Below are 10,201 nucleotides of genomic sequence, written 5' to 3' on the forward strand. Positions count from 1 at the left end.
CAGGCAGCGTCCGAGGAGCAGGAGAATCGACGTTTCGGGCATGAGGCCTTCATTAGGATACCTGATGAAAGGGTTATACCTGGAATGTTGATTTTCCTGCTCCTCGGATGCTGCCTGACCTGCTGTGCTTTTCCAGCACTACACTGTCAACTCTGATCTCCAGCACCGGCAGTCCTCACTTTCTCCTGATGGGTTCCTTAGTCAGGTTCGGCACAGGAAAGGACCATCACCTTATTGTTGAACGGGTAGGGCAGGCCAGGTAGGAAGGTCAGACGTCCTCCTCTGAAGGACAACACTGAACCATGTAACATGCTTCAAACCTTTGGTAGATCTGCCCTTATCGTTCATTATTCCAGCATTTTAATTTCATACTCTTTTATTAATTGAAGCTAACATGGTAGGGACTGATTCTGGAACTTTACTCCAAACCTTTTGATTTCTAATTACATACTCATAACGCCTCCTCAGCCACTTTATCAAACTGTCATGTTAGCTTCAATGAGTTTTTTATTGACTCATGGAACATGGTGGTTGCTTTTAGTTGTCCGTAGTTGTCCTTCAGCAGATGGCAGTAAGCTGCCTTTCTGAAATAACATGTTCCAAAATGGCCTGAGGAAGGGAATTCCAGATTTTGACCCAATTACAGTAAAGGATCGGTGACATATTTCCATGTCAGGATGCCGAGTGTTTTAGAGAGGAACTTACAGTGGTGCTGTTCCCATGTATCTGCTGCTCCTGTCCTTCGAGATGCAAGTGGTAGTGGGAAGGTACTGTCTAAGGAAGTGGCTAAGTTACTGCAGTGTAGTATTTAAGATAGTGCATATGGCAGGTACTAAGAATCAGATTTGGAGGCAATGGACGCTTGTGGATGTGCTACTGATCAAGTGGGATGCTTTGTCCTGGACAATGCCAAGCTTCTTGAGTGCAGTTGAAGCTGCTCCTATCCAGCTGTGCTATTAGCCTTCTGACCTCTGTCTCTGAGACAGTCAATTGGTTTTGCGAGTCAGGAGGGTGAGTTACTCGCTGCAGTATTCCTAGCCTCTGGCCTGCTCGTGCAACCATTGTATTTATATGGAGCGTCCAGCTCAATTTCTAATGAACAATAAAACCCTGGGTGTCGATGGTGAGGGATTCAGTGATGGTAACACTATTGAATGTCGAGGGGTTTTGGTTAGGTTGTCTCTTATTGTCAATGGTCATTGTCTCGCAGCTTTGTGGTGTGAATGCTATGTTCCACTTGTCAGCTCAAGTCTGGAAATTGTCCAGATTTTGTTGCGTTTGAATGTGGACTGAGGAGTCACAAGAAAGTGCTAGACTAATGCAGATTTCACTTCTGACCTTCTGATGGAGGGAAGGTCATTGCTGAAGCAGCTGAACATGATTGTGCCAAGGACAGTTTCTTCAGGAACTCCAACAGAGATTTGCTTTGGCTGAGACGACTGCCCTCTAACAAGCAGAGCCATCTTCCAATGTGTGGGGTATGACTGCAGGCAGCAGGGAGGTTGTCACCTGATACCCATTGAGTCCAGTTTTGCTAGGCTCCATAATATCACACTCTGTCGAATGTGACCTTAATGTCAAGTGCTGTCACCCTCCCCTCATTTCTGGAATTCAGTTCTTTGTCCATGTTTAAATCAAGTCTGTAATTCAGACATGAGCTGAGTAGGCCTTGCGTAACCCACATTTACGCAGGTTATTGCTGAGCTAGTGCTGCTTGATAGCACCTTCCTACATCTAACTCATGATTGAGCATGGACTGATGGGGCAGTAATTCGCCAGGGTGGTTTGACCTATTTTCTGTGCACAGGATGTGCCTGGCCTATTTTCCACATTGTCCATGCCAGTGTTTTAGCTGTACCGTGATTGCTTGGCTAGCACAAGTCATCAGTATTATTACCAGAATTTTGTCAGGCTCCATAGCATTTGCAGTAACCCCTGCACCCCCTCTACCCCCCCCCCCCCCCCCCCCCCCCCCCCCCCACCCCCTGCCCAACAGTGCCCTGATTTCACATGGAGAGAAGCGAATTCCCTGCTGACAGGTATCTGTGATATTGGTGATCTGTGGAAGATGCCGAGATGGATCAGACAATTGGCACTTCTGGCTGAAGATTGCTGTGAATGCTTCAGCCTTAACTTTTGCGCTGATGTGTTCTGCTCTCCAAAGCAGAGCAAGGGAATATCTGTGGAGCTTGTTTCTTCAATGAGTTGTTTAATTATCAACTTTAATTCATGACTTGATGTGGCAGCACTGTGGGCTCAGACCCCTGTTTCCTGAAAGAATGGTCTAGGCACAATATCTCCAGACTATAACTCCAACCCCCACTCCATAATGTGCATATTCACAACAGAAGATTGCTTATCCTTTGTATTGTGTAGATTCCAACAATGCATCGTATATTCGCTTAAATTGTTAGTCTCGAAAATGCTTTACTTCACAGACTTTAGGATATAATGTTCTATTTCAATTCTTCTCTCCGACAGGCAAGGCCATCGATGTCACACTGATTTTCCTCCTCACTAATTGCAAAACCAAACATTTTTCACCTCATCTTTGAACTTACTGATCAAAATTGCTACATTCTTGACTAGACCGTTCATATACGCTGCAAACATCAAAGGATCCAGCAACAAGTCATATAGTAAGCCACTGGACACAAGATGTCTTTACAAAGACTACCTTTGACCATTACCTTCTGCCAACAAATAAACCTTCGATGTACTTGCCAGACTGTACCACATCCCATGAACCCTTACCATATTAAAGATGCAAGATCTGGTCAAAAACCTGATTGAAGTCAAGAAGCATCACATCCACTTTTTGCACCCGATGTTACATCTCATTGCCTCTCCGGAAAACAGAATCAACCACTTCCGATATGATATCACTTCCACCAAAGCCATGCTGAATTTTATTGCTTAAACCTTACAATTCCAACTTTTAATGAATGCTGTCTCTTAGATTTACTTATTAACTTCCCTCAAGCTTTCTACTTTTAAATATAGGTTTATGAGTGAAACTACACGTTGTCATTAAGCTCCTTTCACCCGATGATAACTCTTCTTATCTCTCTGATAGATAATTTACTCTAGCTGAAATAATCTTGTGTCTCTTCTGTTTCATTCTGGGAAATGGGAATGGAATTGAATACAATGTTGAGACCAACAGCAATCTGTTTGTTCTTAACACTGTCAGTGTGTGTTCACCCTCAGAGGTAGGAAGACTGTTTGTGCTGATAATACAGAAAGTAGCGCCTGATGTATCATTCTCAGCTGGCACACAACTTCCTGTTTCTATGTGCCAGCAGCAAGCCACACATCTCACTTCTGATCAGAAAATAAACCCAGGGGATGCAATCTGGCGGAAACATCTGCCAATGTGGCCTATATCAGGACACAGAGTGTGAAGCGATCACATTGAAGTGACATTTGCAAATCGACCTTTCGATCGCTGTTTCGCGGTCTGATTCCAGGACATCATTGGACGAGTCTCTCGACCATCTAACAAGCTCATTCGATTCACTAACGTCTGGGACACATCGACATGTACCTTGTCATGTCTTTGATCTTGTACTACTTGTTACTCTCTCTTCAGATTTAATGTTCCCAGTTTTTGATTCTGTCTTCTGCATCTATTACCTTCCCAGCCGAATACATTCTGTTTGATCTGTTTCCGAAATTTTGATCAACTAAACAAATAATACAGTTTTGTACAGACAGGTATGTTGGTGTGTCAGATCAACAGAATCAATATATGGAGAGACCACCTTGGCTGTATCTAACTCTGACCGACATTGAATTCAAATAAAGCACAGCACCGTATGGTTTCAAACTTTGCAAATCCTCTCTCTTTGAAAGAGCTTGTTCTAACGGTTAATTATTTTCTTGATTATTTCAGAAACTATGACTAAAAATCCCTATTTTTAACAAAGTTTCAAATATTATTAAAAGTTGCAGCCCTGGCATTTCCTACAGTGAGCTTTGTGGTGTTTAAATGTTCTGGTCAAAATTTGCTTCAAGCAGAAGACTGAAACATTGGTTTCTCCGTGTTCCCAGCCATTGCACTTGCAGTTCCATAATAACTGCAAGCTATTGATAAGCCCCAGAGAGAACAGAATGTCCAGGCCCTGTACACATCCAAACGCCATGATGTCGGCCTCGAAGCTCTCCATTTCTTCCTGTCTTGCCAACCCAAGCAGTACATGCTCAACCTCAACTACATTTCCTTTCAATCCTCCCACTTCCTCCAAATCAAAGGGGTAGCCATGGACATCTGTATGGACCCCAGCTATGCCTGCCTCTTCGTCAGATATGTGGAACAGTCAATCTTCCACAGCTACACCGGTATCATTGCCCACCTTTACCACCGCTACATTGATGACTGTATCAACGCCACCTCACGCTACCACTAGGAGGTTGAACAGTTCATCAACTTTATTAAAACCTTCCACCCTGACTTAAACTTCACAGGGACCATCTTGGACACCTCCCTCCCTTTCCTAGACCTCTCCACCTCTATCTCCAGTGACCGACTAAACATTTACTGCAAGCCCACTGACTCCCACAGCTACCTGGGCCACACTCCTCCCATCTGACCTCCTGTAAAAATGCCATCCATTATTGTTAATTCCTCTGCCTCCACCGCACCTGCTCCCAGGAGGACCAGTTCCACCATAAAACATCCCAGATAACCTTTTTCAAAGACTACAATTTCCCCTCCCATGTGGTCGACAATGCCCTGGATCCCCATCCCTCCAATCGCAACAGGGAGGCCTCCTGGTCCTCATCTTCCACTGCACCAACCTCGCATACATCATATCATCCTCCACTGCTTCCACCACCTGTAAACAGACCCCATCACTCGGGGTATATTTCCCTCCCTACCCCTATCTGCATTCCGGAGACACTATTCCCTCCGCAACTGCCTCGTCAGGTCCATGCCCCTCCACCAGCCACATCTCCCCCCTCACCTCCGACAAGGCCCCAAATGATCCTACCACATCCCGGAGAAATTTATCTATACTTCCACAAATGTCATCCATTGTCTGTTCCACCTGATGTGGTCTCCTCTACATCAGGGAGATAGGACACTAACTTGCGGATCATTTCAGAGAACATCTCTGGGACACCCGTGCCAACCAAACCCACGGCCCCGTGGCTGACCACTTTAACTCCCTCTCCCACTCCACCAAGAACAGGCCGGTCATATTCTGTTCATTTCCAATGAATAAATACAAAATAACCGAGCCTGAATTTGGGATGATATTAACAGGATTTATTTTGATCTAAGCATGAACAGATTATTTTGACAGAACAGGTGGAGAGATTCACTTCCTGAAAAAGCAGCTCAAGTGATATAAGCTGGCACCAAAACCGAGTTTGGTCAATACTAAGGCAAAAATACAGCATACAGTCTTGAGTGAAATAAATAAAGAAACTATCTTAACACCGGAACAAGATAGAGTGTATTAAATATGAACAAAGACACAAGTATTTTAGGATATAATAGAAAAGTAATTTATATTACATTGAAATGCAAACAGAGATGTGAATTTGTGTCTCGACATTCTTCCTAGCTAAATTAATCATTTCAGAAATGCCTTTGTTAAATTTCATGAATCATTCGTTGGTCCATTCCACGAACCTTGCGAGGTCCTTGTTAAATTCTGAACCATCGCCTTCCAGGTTCACAGTGGTTGCGAGTTTCATGTTACAGCAAATTGTGAAGTTGTGCACTGTATGCCAATGTCTTAGTTAAAAATTTAAAGCAATCACAGCTCCAAACATTTACAAAATATCACTATGGATCTTCCTGGAATCCAAAAAAATTGTCCCTTTGAACAATGATTTTTAAAATTTACTAACATATCTGTTGTGAAGGAGGTTTTCAAATAACTTGAAATGCAAATGGTTCACATCAGTCGGAATACAGTAACATTTCATGTGTTACCCCACACAAAAAGAAATCAAGCAATATTCATGAGTTGCTCGCAGCAAGTCTATGATGGACTGTTTTATCAAACAAAATCATTTCCAATGTTGTGAGCGCTGGTCTATCTTCTGTGCAATGGTCTGAATTTTAAGTTGTGTCTGACTGCAGATGAAACTGGCTGATCTGGATAAAAGTACAGTTTGTGCCTTTCACATTGTTAATGTATATTGCTGACTTTAGTTGAATAAAGTGATGTTGTCCCAGGCATTGTCTGGCACCATTAATTAGACCATTAATTTCCACATCACTAGCCAGACTATCAGGTGGAGTGTATTGATCTCATTGAAACGAATGCTTGGAATATTTCCGGTATGAATCATTTGAAGTAGAGCCTCTGAACGAGACATAGAACATAGAACAATATAGCACAGAACAGGCCCTTCAGCCCACGATGTTGTGCCGAACATTTGTCCTAGCTTAAGCACCCATCCATGTACCTATCCTATTGCTGCTTAAAGGTCATCATTGATTCTGACTCTGCCACTCCACAGGCAACGCATCCCATGGCCCCACCACTCTCTGGGTAAAGAACCTACCCCTGACATCCCCCCTACACCTTCCACCCTTCACCTTAAATTTATGTCCCCTTGTAACACTCTGTTGTACCCGGGGAAAAAGTCTCTGTCTATCTGATCATCTTATTCCCCTGATCATCTTATAAACCTTTGTCAAGTCACCCCTCTTCCTTCGCCTTTCCAATGAGAAAAGGCCTAGCACTCTCAACCTATCCTCGTACGACTATTCTCCATTCCAGGCAACATCCTGGAGACAAAGTAGGAAAGATGAATTTCGAATAGTGGGAAGTTTTCACGACAGAGAGAGATCACTTCACCCATCGCACCTGTATCACATGAAGACAGACCCTTCCAGCCAACACCCACTTTATAGCATGTTGTCCATAACCCTGCAGGTGATAGCACTGTAAACATTCGGGAACATTGTGTAGGGTCTAATCCATTATCAACATAGATATGATCTCCAATGCTGTAAATCCTGGCTTATGGGGAAAAAGTAGGGGCAGAACTGTATCAATATTCAAACAGTTGGTGCAGCCCTGAGGAGCTAATAGGCCCATTTCTAAACGTTGTTCCTCAGGACATTTTGACTATTCTTGACTGACATGAAAAAAATGCAGACATGTTCCCCAGAAATGCTGACAGCAACATACCTTTATTCAGCCAAGATCAGCAACATGAATTAAGAAAGTTTAACTGATTATTGACAACACGGATTTCACAAAGTGCAAAGTACAGAGGGGAAGGGTGGAGGGGTGGGGGTGGGCGATGTTCACTATTCCCTGATGTCTGGTTGCGTTTGTGAGCAACAGATGAACTTGCGAACCAGATTCAGGATGGTACTGCAGGTATTTCAGCAGATACTGTGTACACGGAATTCTCCTATAAATCAGCAATGACATGAACATTTATTTTTGATGGTGTTTGAAGCCAACTAAAATTGAACAATATGGTGGGAGAAGTTCCTTTCATTTCTTTGAACTAGTAACAAGGGACGCTCTTTGTGGACCTGGGGTGGCAGGAGGATCTTTCACAGCAGAATGTGAGGGAACAGAATCATGTTGGAAATCCAGATAGACTGGAACTTGTTTCACTGGAGGGTGAGAGTTCGGGGGGTGGGGTGGGGGGGGGGGGGGGCGGTGACCTCATACAAGTTCATAAAGCCATGAGTGGAAAGGTGAATGGCTCTAATTGACATGATTCATACTGGAAATGTATAAAGCTTTCGTTTCAAAAATATCACATATCAATAAACTCCACCTGACCCTACAGCTAGCGATGTGGAAATTAATGGTCTAATTAATGGTGCCAGACGATGCCTGCGACAACATCACTTTATTCAACTAAAGTCAGCAATATACATTCACAATGTGAAAGGCACAAACTGTACTTTTACCCAGATCAGCCAGTTTCATCTGCAGTCAGACACAACTTAAAATTCAGACCATTGCACAGAAGATAGACCAGCGCTCACAACATTGGAAATGATTTTGTTTGATAAAAGAATCCATCGTAGACTTCCGCAGAGCAATTCGTGTCAACAAACTTGTTTTTTTTTGTGTGTGGGGGGTAGTACACGAAATGTTACTTTAATCCGATTGATGTGAAAAAAATTTGCACCTAAGAAGTTATTTGAAAACGTCTATCACAGTAGATACGCGAGTAAATTTTACAAATCATTGATCAAAGGGGACAATCTTTTTTGGATTCGAGGAAGATCCATAGTGATATTTTGTAAATGTTTGGAGCTGGGATTGTTTTCAATTTTTGACCCAGACATTGGTGTATTTTCCCTATGGTGGGGGATTTCAACAATAGGGAACATGTTTTCAAATGAGAGGAGAAAAATTTTAAAAAGGATGTCAGAGACACAGAGAATGGTTTGTGTGTGGGATGATTTGGTGGTGGATACTTACAACCTTTAGAAGACATTTGGATCAGTAAATGAATATCAAATGTTTGGAATGATATGGGCCAAGTACACACAGGTGGGATTAGTTTAGTTTGGGATTAGGACTGGCATGGACTGGTTGGACCGAAGGGTCTGTAACCATGCTGTATCACTACATGACTCTATGACTATTGATCAATTTTTCTCAATACTAAACAGTGCTGTAGTGATCCTTGAATGAACTGTTGATGTTTAGGTTGTGTCTGAGACTCTGCGAATATTTCCTTCAATGAGAGGAGTGACTAGTTCTCCAAGTTACACAACTGAAAATAAACTTTTCTCCAGCATTGTTGCTGAGTCGATTTGTTTCTGCGGAGGCGGTGGTTATAGTTTGCAGTTGGCTTTCCACCAACTGGTCAACCGTGAGACAAAATATCTTTGATCCACTGCAGAAACTCCACTGCTTCCAGTAAATGAAACTGGGAACTCAAGGACCTTTTCTGCAGTCAGCTTAATTGCTGCCAACTATTGGATCCGGCCGATTAAAGGGAAAATGAATCAACTAAAGTAAAATCCTACCAAACTCACATCACTTGTTTCACCATTCTCTGATTTATGTAACTCATTAAAACTGAGTGGGCCCTTTAAACATGGTTAACACTGGTGTAGTGTAACAGCGAATTTTTGCTGATTTTTATGAGTTAACTGCCCTGTTAGAGCTATCAGTGAGCAGAGAAATGTACTGTTTATAACCTACATTCGTGGTAATTATTACTGTAATACTCTCTAATTTAACCAAACATTCCTGATGTACTCAGACTGTTACATGCAATGGTTTAGACGTTGAGGATTAAAAAAAAACTTAGGGACTGTCTTGTTCTAGTTCATTAGATGCTCTTTCAAAAGTGTACCTCGGTGTTATGTATCACTGCGGACTCACATTTTGTTTCTCAGGCACACAGCTTTCCTTTACTGTGCATTTTAGTGTCGGAGCAATTTGAAAAGATAGATGCAAGGAGAGACATTCTGCAATGTAAGGAGGTGCTTCTCATCTCCGGGTCCAAACTGTTTAGTGACATACACTCACATTCTGAACATAATCACTTTAGACATGCTCCATATTAGGTTGCCGAAACTGAATTTAGAAACGCAGATTAGAAATGATATGTTATTTTGTAATGTGAGAGAGACTTTGAGTGACAGCAAAAATAAACTCATTCATTTTGTTGGCTAATAATATTATTGAAGTTCTTTTTAGCTTTATCTGCTTGTGGTGGAATGTAGGATTAAAGGGAGTTAACTTCTAATTGAATATTCTAAATATAATCACTTTGGACACGCACTGTATTCAGTTGCCTAAATTGAATTTTGAAATGTTTAGTATGAATTACATGTTATTTTGAGTGCGACAGAGACTTGCAGTATCCAGGGAAGAAAAGCTCAACTGTTTTATTAGCTAGTGATATGTTTGAACTTTAATTTTAGTTTTATCTGCTGTGAATTAATGTAGAAATAAAGGGAGCTAACTTCCAGTTGAATTTGTTTTCTTTAAACAAAATACATGCAACTATCATGTGAAACAGACCTGAAGCTACTCAAATTTACTTCCAAAGAAGCTATTCAGCAAAACAAATATCCCAAGATGTGTATGTGTCCATGTTTAAGCAGAATCTCATGTAAAGACATGAGCCCATGTGTTCGGGCTGTACAAGCTGATACCAGGATCCAGTCTGAGCCTCCAGCAGGAAACCAACATGCGGAAGCTGTAAGCCTGCCCCTTCCGATGGCCATATAAATCCTGGGCAC

The sequence above is a fragment of the Chiloscyllium plagiosum genome, unplaced genomic scaffold, assembly GCF_037043375.1.
Source record: "Chiloscyllium plagiosum isolate Xiang-an unplaced genomic scaffold, Cpla_swu_hap1 HiC_scaffold_36, whole genome shotgun sequence".
Lineage (NCBI taxonomy): Eukaryota > Metazoa > Chordata > Chondrichthyes > Orectolobiformes > Hemiscylliidae > Chiloscyllium > Chiloscyllium plagiosum.